Source organism: Tauraco erythrolophus, chromosome 4 (assembly GCF_009769465.1).
Source record: "Tauraco erythrolophus isolate bTauEry1 chromosome 4, bTauEry1.pri, whole genome shotgun sequence".
NCBI lineage: Eukaryota > Metazoa > Chordata > Aves > Musophagiformes > Musophagidae > Tauraco > Tauraco erythrolophus.
The window spans coordinates 77,696,521-77,706,679 of NC_141468.1; positions in this window are offsets into that span (position 1 = coordinate 77,696,521).

Below are 10,159 nucleotides of genomic sequence, written 5' to 3' on the forward strand. Positions count from 1 at the left end.
GATTTTCTGCGCTGTTTGCAACGACCTGCCTGGCATTACATCACTCCAGCAGATGGAGATCCCGGGCAGCAAAGTACCTGGACCAGACAACTTGAACAGGTTTTCCCAAGGCTTTAATTTAGGTCCGAGTTTACGCATCTTCTTCAGCTGGAGGCCGCCACCTCCAAGAAGGTGGAGAAGCAGCTCGACAATAAAGCTCACCACAGAAACAGAATATAGCAAAGATTTAGATGGATGAATAGCTTTCCAAATGGAAGAGTGAGCAGTGGGAACCGCTAACATCAATGGAGCTGCCTGCTCGTACAATGGGAAAGTTATTCACAACCAGCAGCCAGGCTCTAGCGCGTAAGCACCTCACAGGAGGTGGTCCTCTTCTCAGCGAAATAAATGGCAAAACCCAACGGGTTTCAGCGTAAGTGGGGCGTCTCTAACGTTTCCAGTATTTTGATAACGCTTTCCTGAAAGCACTGATGAGGTTCAGTTCACCAGCAGCAGAGCCTGGAGCGGGGCTGATGTTATTGTAGCCGTTACGATTGTTTTATTTGGCTTATCAACAGCAATGACATCAGAGCTGCGGAGGAGGATTATTTTGAACTTATTTACACGCACACCCTTGGGCAGGTAACACTCCTTCTGCCCTTTGGTTTTGCTGTGGCAGAAGGCTCTGCTCGTTGTCTCGGGGGTGCCTGATGATGAGCTTAATGACAGACTTCTGGAGATGCTCCGTTTTTATCTGGCGGGGTTTTGGCCAGCTCTTTTATGATCTCTTTGCTTCCCAACTCCATCGTTACAGCACCGACCCCCACTTTGTTGATGGAGTGATCCTGGACAGCAACGAAGGGGATTTCCCCCCGGTTGGATTCCTTTCTCCTTTTAAGCACGCTGTCTGCTAAAAGTTGCGTAAAACATTCTCAGAGATGGAGCTAAAAAGGTATCTGTCATGATGCCGTTTGGCAGGGATTGGGATTTGGTTTGCCACGTTTCTGCAGTCCTGTAAAGTCTTTTTCTTTAAGTTTTACACTCAGGATGAGGTTGGGGCCCTTGTGCCCTGAGGGAGCCTTGATCTTCTTTTGATATTTAGATGAAATTTACATTTTCCACAAAGCAAAATCATTAATAATTAATGCATATACATTATTGCATAAGCAAACACACAGAAATGTGATACTAAATAAATGAAAATATACTCAGTTCTAAAGAACTGAAGGCTCCTATTACTCATGATTAATGTGGCTGGGGGAAAGCATGCTACGGACTAGTAGCATGGGTACATGCTGGGTAGATATTATCATGTGTCAGATATTCTGATTTTTTTCCTTCTATTTGTAGCATTTCTGCTTTACTTGTATAGATGTTTATAATCTAGGATTTTAGGTAGATCCAGATTTCTGAAGAGCTGTGTAGTTCAGCAGTGACAAAGAGGAGCTGGAGTCAGGCCTTCTGAATTTTATTGCAACTGCTATGAGGGAGTTGTGTGACTCAGCTCTGTTCCTGAGGGGAAATACCACAATCTTTTCTTCCAAGGGGGCACCTATGGATTTGTACGTAAGAGCCGCGGAATCTGAACATATTTTACAGGTGAGTTAAAAGGCTTAATTAGATAAGATCATCTTTTAAAAGAGTAGTTTCAGGTGCTACATTTGCTTCAAGAGATGCCCTGTCCTGTTTTAAACACTTCCTTTATGCGCTGCTGTATGTATGGCTCTTCCTACTTGAAACAAAAATCATGAAAAAAAGGGTTAATATCCCTAGAGGGACTTTGGGCATTCCAGCACCATACCCTATAGGTTCCAGATACCCAGTCACTCCAAGGACTTTGAAGCTCTGAATCAGGTGCCAAGGCTCCATACGTACCCCACAGTGAAGCTGTACCACTGGAGCACGTACTGAACCGACTCTTCCATTTCCCAGGGGAACATCTAGAGCAGTGGGTTAGTGGGTGTAGTGGTGGCCAACAGCTGATCACAGCACTCCCACAAGCGCATCCCTGTCCAGTGTTTGCGCAAGGTCCGATGCGACACATACGCTATTGCAGTATGGACTGGATGACCCGGGGCAGCTCCTGGTTTGAGAACTCCACCAGAGCTCAGGCAGGAGCTCCAAGGGAGTCCTGAAAATCCGCAAATGATAAACTGGGAATGGCTGAGCAAGGTTTGGCGGATCCCAGGGACGCTGAAGTACTCACTTGGACATCCATCCAAAGTGTCAGTTCTCTGGATGCAGTTAGTCTCAGTAGACTGCATAGAGAAATGGCCAAAGCACACAGTGTTGGACTTCTGGAGGTTAAACAACCCAACTGTGTGGCTCACACGTACAAAGTAAAGATCTAGGTATGTAGTGATGTGTTCCTATAGCCTGTGAGTACCACAGAGAGATTCAAACAAATGGAAATGTGTTAATCGTGTTTCTTCACAGCTTACAAAGTCGTTAAAGGTTTCTAGTAAAACAAGTACTATAGTGGATAAAATGTATTAAAATCCAGCATAAAAAGTCAGCCGTCTATTGCACATGTATGCTAACTATTCTTAGCCTTTACAACCGTGCATTGTGAAAAAAAATCTAAAAAAAGGTGGTGTTTTTTCTTTTTTTTTTTCTTTTTTTCATTTCTAGACTAGATGCTAGTTTCACATTCACGGGGCCCACACAATGGGAATGTCTATATCTGTGAGAGATGAAAACTGCGTTCTGAAAAAGACCTATAATAAGTCAAGGCACTACAGAACTCAGACATGTAAACAAACCATACAATACCACGACAAAAGCCCAAAGCACAACATATGCTACCTCACACCTGTTATGATAATACCTTCCTCCCACAGGCTAAAAAAGAAACTGTCATTGCTGTTGGGTCATGCTCTCCACTGCTCGGCTGCAGCCTGGTATGCTGGCGTTGCCCACCAGTTTGTCTCGATGTTTGAGTAAGGGCAATCCAACAAAGAGGGGTTTTGTCATCCATTTTACTGGGTGGACTGTGTTGGGGCAAAGGCAGTCTGGCAGGGCTACTGCCTTGAAGATGTACGAGATGGGTCTAATTTAGTTCCAAAGCGAAGCTTAGCAATTGCTTTCTTGGCAAGGAAGGAACAAATTGAGGCTATTTACTGCTTTCTGTTATCTTTTTAAAAATCTAGGTATATAGGTGTGTAGATAGACATGCAGGTGAAAGCTGCATTAACATGGACCTTTTTCGTTCCTCAAGTGTGGATCCATACAGAGCTGGGCAAGAGGAGTTTCTATCACACTCCATGACCCTCCTGATTCTCCAAAGCAGGATGTGTTGATCTATCACCCATCTCACGCTTTCCTTCTTTCTTTCATTTATACAGAAAGCAAAGGCAAACCGATTTTGGTTTACAGAAACCAAGAGGAGGTATGTGTGCATGAGTAATGGCTTGTCATTTAGAGAGCAGTGGCCACAACCGTGTCCTTGCGATGCCTCTGAGGAGGTGGCAGCAGGATCTCGTGCCAGCAACAAGAAATCATTCCCAGACTAGCGGCCAGATCAAAAAGCTCCTGCTTCTTTGTGAGGCTTTGACCGAGCGAGCTAAAAGCTCAGTTTCAATGGTGAAATGCCTTCAGCAGAATAAATAATGTATTTCAAGTTAAATACATACTTCATGTTTTGCCGAATAGAGGCCTAGATCCAAATAAAAAAAAAAAAAAGCCTTTTAAATGCCTAATTATATGATGGAAATTATGGCTTTTTATGAACACAATTACAATCGGGGATGCTTCATTATTCAGTAGGAGGATACGTGGACGCTGTCTTTACTTTGCATAGTCAGTTTTTTTCTGTTTGTGTCTTTTTTTACCTAGCAAAAGGGAACAGAAAATCTTCTTGAAAAAGAAACATGTTGCTAAACCAAGTATGCCGGCAGGTGAGTTGGGGAAAACAAAAGGTCCTGAAATTTACTTGTAGTGAGTTTGGTTAGATTTGCTGCGGTAATATTTTTTAAGAGACGGGCACAATGATACTTCAGTGTAATGCACTGAATGCATTAATTATAGTTTATGTATTATCTCTATGTATTTTATGACTCATCTGTAGTATAACTTATGTACACTTTATGTCTTACGCATACAATCTTACATATTTTTTGCAGACATGACATGATAAAGCTATTAATAATTCCAATATGCCATTTAGCGTGTTTTAAAGCTGGTTATGAAAATAGGAAACTACTACCAATAATCTTAATTCCAATGTTCACGCTCAAAATTCCCAGCAGCTACCTACATAAATACCAATTACCAGATAGGACCCTCATCCTTTACCCCCGGGCTATCAAAGCGTATCTCAAACTGTTTCAGATTCTATCAGCTGCCCATGCAAACTAAATTTAAATAAATAACAAATAGAGGCTCGGTTGTTTGCATATATACCTCCAATCCATAGCCAACTCTTTCAAAACATGACATCATCCCCGCTGTTGCAAATTCAAATCTCTATGCCATTTTCCAAGGACAAGTCTTCAATAAGATGACCGAAGTTTAAGATCTAGTTAAGGTCACATTAAAAGAAATGGGAATATTTGACACCCAGGGTGTCATAGCGAGGAGGAATTCGCTCTTTAAAATCCCAAGTGTTTTTTTGTTTTGTTTTCTTCAAGTTCCAGGCTCTCCTATGACCCCTGCCAGATTAGCAGCAGTTGCCCTCGGCTGTTGACCCTCCTCCCTTGTGAGTCAGAAGCCGTAAGCCATGGGCAGCATGCAGGTGGTGGGAACTGCGGCCATGGCTCTATAGGGTATCTCTGCCCCTTCCCCCATAGGACACCGGGCCTTCCACAGGCCTCCTCAACCACCATGGCAGGGCAAAACCTCACCAGAGAGCCATCAGTGACCTCAGTTTCTCTTAAAAAGATGAGAGGTTAAGTCATGGTTACTCGTTAGTTAACCCAGGTTGCTGGATTAACTCTTAAAATCGGTATCAGGTCAAGGAGCAAAGATAAATTAATTCTTTGTCTCATACTGTTGTTCCCAGTCAGCTTAACCTCAACGACCTTGGAGACTGTTTACGCCTAAACACTTCTTAATATTGCCTCAAACAGCTATTAAAGGCACACTTCTGTAAATCTAAAAAATACACGCTCTGCTTCTTACACGTTTTACTTCATTTACCTTTTTATGCTCCATAAGTCAGTATGAGAACATGCCCTCACTGGGAATTTAACACAGGCTCTCTTACCTCAAAACAGGATAGGAATGAAGCATTTGATTATATTTAAAAATAAAAAATATATTTCTTAAGCAAGTCCTGTGACCTCAGTAGTGAAAGGAATGCATACAGCAGACTTTAAATGGAGGATACTTTTTGAAGTAAAGAGCTTGCACAGGTATTTTCTATTTCAGTCTCTGCTGAAAATGTTTACGGGGCTCTGATTGAAATTCTGAGTCAAGACTTTGAGAATCTCTCGAGATCTTTATGCATCATCAGCCTTGGCGTGTTGTCTGTTAGAGCGCTCAGAGAGCGCCAGTCCTTATTGTGACATTTAATATGAGACTGTAGAGAACAACAAGAGGTTCGCACCTTAAAAAGTAACAGAACAGTTATGTCTGCATTAAAAGGCCATGATTTGATAAGCCTACAAAGTATTATTTTCCTTGAAGAGTCTACCAATTCCTTCAGTGCTCACAAGCCTATTTCAACTGCTTCTAAATACTCAAAGAAACGAGGGGGTTCTGTTTTTAATAGAAGCAAAACATTAAATTCCCAAGAAGTTTTACGGGAAGAACTAAGAATATTGAAGAGAAAGGTATATTGATACCAAACTGAAACTAACCATTTCTATTTTTTTAAAAAACACCAATATTTTTTCTGCCACACTAGACACTTTTGTTTTGTGACAGCGCCACGTATCTCAGGGATGTCATCTTTGTTCTACTTGTTCACAAAGAGTTAAGGTTTAGATTAAGTCAGAAAGCTTCTGCTCTAACATTTACATTTCCTTTTCAAAACATCTTCTGCCCTTTGCACTTCTCAGTCTCACCAAAAGGTCAAGATTCTTTTGCAATAAATAAGAATTTATTTAAAATTGTTACTTGAATTGCATGGCCAAGTTGTAGGAGGTAAGTATGACAATCTATATAGTTCAATAATCAATGAACCATAAAGTTATGGAAAATGTTTCTTTGTTCACGTTTATTCTAAAATTGTGGAGCTTAGAGGGTTTTTTTTATTTTTGAAAGCTCCTAGAAAACTTGTTATTGGCAGTCAGAAAAGTTCACACAATGCTCATAATTATTAATACAGTTACATAATAAAATTGGAATACTTCAATCTAACATTAACATCTGTTCAATCAAATTGAAAAAAAAAAAAAAAAATCTGATGTACTTAAGAGACCTTGTTCTACCATCCCATCCACTTGAAGGGTGAAGTACCTGCAACGAGACTGCTGGCACCCTCAGCAAGCAGATTATGGAATTAATGCCTTGATATTAAATTCAGGATCAAAGGATGCTGATCACCAAGGTCATAATCTATAAAAACACTTAGGCAGATGCTTAGCTTCAACAGACCAAATAATATTGTTAATTTAAACATGACCATTCATATTCTTCAAAAGCTGGCACATTTGGGATAGCTACGGGCTGCTGCTTCCCCTCACCTGTTGCCCCTTAGCGCTGCGCGGCACAGCACACGTATTGCCACCTCGCACCTGCACCCTGTCCCGTTCAACACGGACACATTATTGGACTGGTGGCCAGAAAACTCAGCATCTTCTATGACCTTTGGTGGTGGTCTTCTACACGTGCCTCTGAGATGCCACTTACTGCTGCCAGATTGGGAAGGTGAGAGAAACTGTTGATTTGCAGGTACAGTTGATTTGCAGCCTTTACTCATATAAATTTTGATTTCAACGTTTGGCTTCCCTAGTTTCATTTCAGATCAATAGTGCATTAGGAGGGGTTTTACTGCTCCCTTTGGTAGCTGCAGGATCAAGCTCACAGTTCGTATCCTGCTCCCACCAGCTCTTGTACGGCTAGCAGGCTGTTGCAGAACCTGAGTGCATTCAGTTTTCCTTAGCGCTTTCTAAACAGTCTCATGGTGAATGGCCTATTGACACAAAAATCCTTAAAAAGAGCTACCATGGACAACTGCTGACCAGGTGAAACAGGCAATTTTCTGAAATTTTTCCTTTCAGAGAGACAGGGTCTCTACAGCAGTGATGTTTTGACATTAGAAGAGATTGAATACCTTGAACAAACACTGATTTTCTTCTTCATTATACTCAGCCCTAACTCCCATTCAACTAACATGCATCAAATGGGGAAAAAAAAATATCACATACCTACAATAACTCAAAATAACTTGGTCCATGTACCTGTGAGAGAGAAAATGATAATGGAGACCATTCTGCCTTCTTGTTACGCATATGTCTTTCTGCTGCAGCCTAGAGAAGCAGACTCAGGCTAATACTCACTTTGCAATTCAAACACCTAGAAATCGGTTTAATCACAGAACTCACCACACTCCTGTACTCACTCCTTGTGAGATGACTTAACCGTTCCTCAGTACATACTGCTGTACGGATTTCTGTACCCGCCTCGCTGTCGCGCATCACTCCTGTGAGCAGCAGCGTTGTTGTAAACAGTAGACAGATACAGAAACCGAGTTCTTCAGGAACATTTCAAAATGTTTATCGGTGGCACGTTTTGCTATACATCTCAGGCGTGCTTTGAGGGCTTATTTCCTGCTTTGCTAGGAGTGAAAGTACACGTACTCCGCTCCTCATTTGCTTAGAGGACAGCATTTGAGTATAAAGCACACAGGTCCCCGCAGCATCCTTCGGAAGGGCACACGCGTCCCTCCGGGAGGCTGAGCAGCCGGGACAGGTCGCTCCTTACCCAAGCGCGGTTCAGCGCCGCGGCGCCTCCCGCCCCGGGGCCCCGGCCATGCCCAGCGCCCGCGGGCACGGCGCTGCCTACCACCGCCGGCTTCGGCCGCTCGCTCCGCTCCCGCTGTTCACTCCCGCCCGGTGTGCTTTTTAAACGACATCGATCCCCGTTCCCGAGCCCAAAGAAGCTGCGGCGCCAGACCTCCGGTGCACGGGGGCGGGCTGCCTGCGGAAACATCCGGGACGCCCTCTGGGCCGGGAAAGCTCCCCTCCACCGAGACCGGGCGCGCAGGTGAGGCGGCGGGTTCCGGCACCGCCGGCATCCCGCAGCCCCCCGCACCGCCCCGGGGCCGCGGTCTGGGTCTGCCCGGGAGAGGCCGGCCGGTTTCTCCCCGCCCGCCCGAAGGAAAGGCGCCGCCGCGCCGCCCCGCTCCCGCCGGGACCCCGCCGCTCACCTCGGCTCGGCTCCGCTCGGCGCCCCGCGCTGGAAGCCGCCGCCGCCGCCGCCGCCCTGCGGGCACACGGGCACGAGTCAGGCGACAGGCGAGGGGGGTCCCCGTGCCCCCCGCCCCGCCCTGCCCCGGCCCCTCCGCGCCACCGCGCCAGCCACTCACCGCGGCGTCACTCGCAGACTGCCCCTACTGTCCGCCCGCCGCTCCGCTCCGCTCCGCCCCGCCCCGCCCCGCCGGGGAGACCCACCGCCCCCGCTGGGTCGGGCTCGGTGGCCCCGGTGGCCGCTGCGGGCGGGAGGAGGAGAAGCGGGGAGCGGGGCAGTGCCGCCCCCCGGGGCCGGGCTGGCGCCGCCGGGCGCGGCTACGGCGCGGCGGGGTTGGGGGCGCCGACAGCGCCGCGGTGGAGCCGGCGAGGCCGGGGTGGCTGCGCGGAGGGACAGCAGCCCCCGCCGCGGGGACGGGACGGGACGGGACGGGGCTCGGCGCTCGCTCCGGTGGAGATGCCGAGTGGCGCGACCGGGCCCTGCGGTCCCCTCTTGCCAAAGGACCCCTTTTCCAAATGGCTTTGCGTGTCTGTAAGTGGGCCCGTGTGGATTTTTCCAGCACCCGGAGCGTGCTGGAGCCCACACTGGTCGCAGGGCTTCAGCGTGGCTTTGGCTTTGGTGGCAGAGATCAGTGCTGCTCAAGAATCCCTTTGGGCTTCAACATGTATTTCATAATTTAAAAATAGTCTATTTAAAGTTATCTAAATTTAAAGATTAAAAAAAAAGATAAAATTTAATTTAAAGATATCTAAAGATAGTTGGAAACGTGGTATTGTTCGCTTTTGAGCAGGGAGGAGCAGGTTTTCCTCTTGGTTTGTTCCGCTTGGCAGAAGCAACTGAGACATGAGTGCATCCCCAACTGTCCTGAGGGTACCTGAGGAAGAAGGGTGCGGGGCAGAAAGCAGGAGAAGCCCTGACAGCACTGCCGGTGGAGAGTTACGGAGGAGTTAAAGCAAGAGGCATCTACTGAAACCACACTGACCTCTTGCCCAAAAGGTTTGGTGAGGTCACGGGACTTGCAGTGTTTTTCTTCTGTGCTGTTGATAACGGCGGGGTTGGTGTCACCCATCGCTGGGGAGCAGAGCGTGCTGCAGGAGAGTTTCGAAGAACCAAAACCCGCTCTTGCTCCACGCTTTATTGTCACGTCAAACAGGAGACTTGGCCGGGTGATGCCTGAGAGCGGACTTTGCCCTCTATTTATAGTATGATTTCATCTCTGCGCGAGTGTAGGTAAACACCGGGAGAAGCAGAACGGTGGCACAGATACGGTGCTCCACCTGAAGCTGGGCTGGCTGCCGACTGTCGCCGCCAAGTTTTTAAATGTAGAAAAGTGCTTGTGTGTGTGTGTGTGTGTGTGTGTACACACTTACACAAACCACCTCTTTCTGCGCCGCGTGTAACGATCCTCCTTGTAAGGTGGGTGTTTTGCTCTCGTCCTCCGAGCTCCGTCCGTGAGGTTTACTCATCTGTAAAATGAACATGACAATGCTTATCTTCCAACTCATGCCGTGAGGATGGTGTTTACATTTACACATGCAATTGGCTAGATGAAAATTGCCTCGAAAGTACAATACAATAAAAGGGAAATTAACCTCAGGAATATCACTTCTTGCCCAGACTTTGTCCTATTTACCAGTCCTGATATTTCAATTTTCGTATTTACTTTGCTTCAAATCAATACCAGTTCCCCTCCTGAAACCAGGCTTAATTTTGCACATATAGGTAATCTTGCTTAATTCAGTGAGTTGACTCAAGCTTAAAATAAAACATGCAAATGTCATAGGAGTGATTTCTGTCACAAAGATAGCACGCCGATGCCGCTACAGCA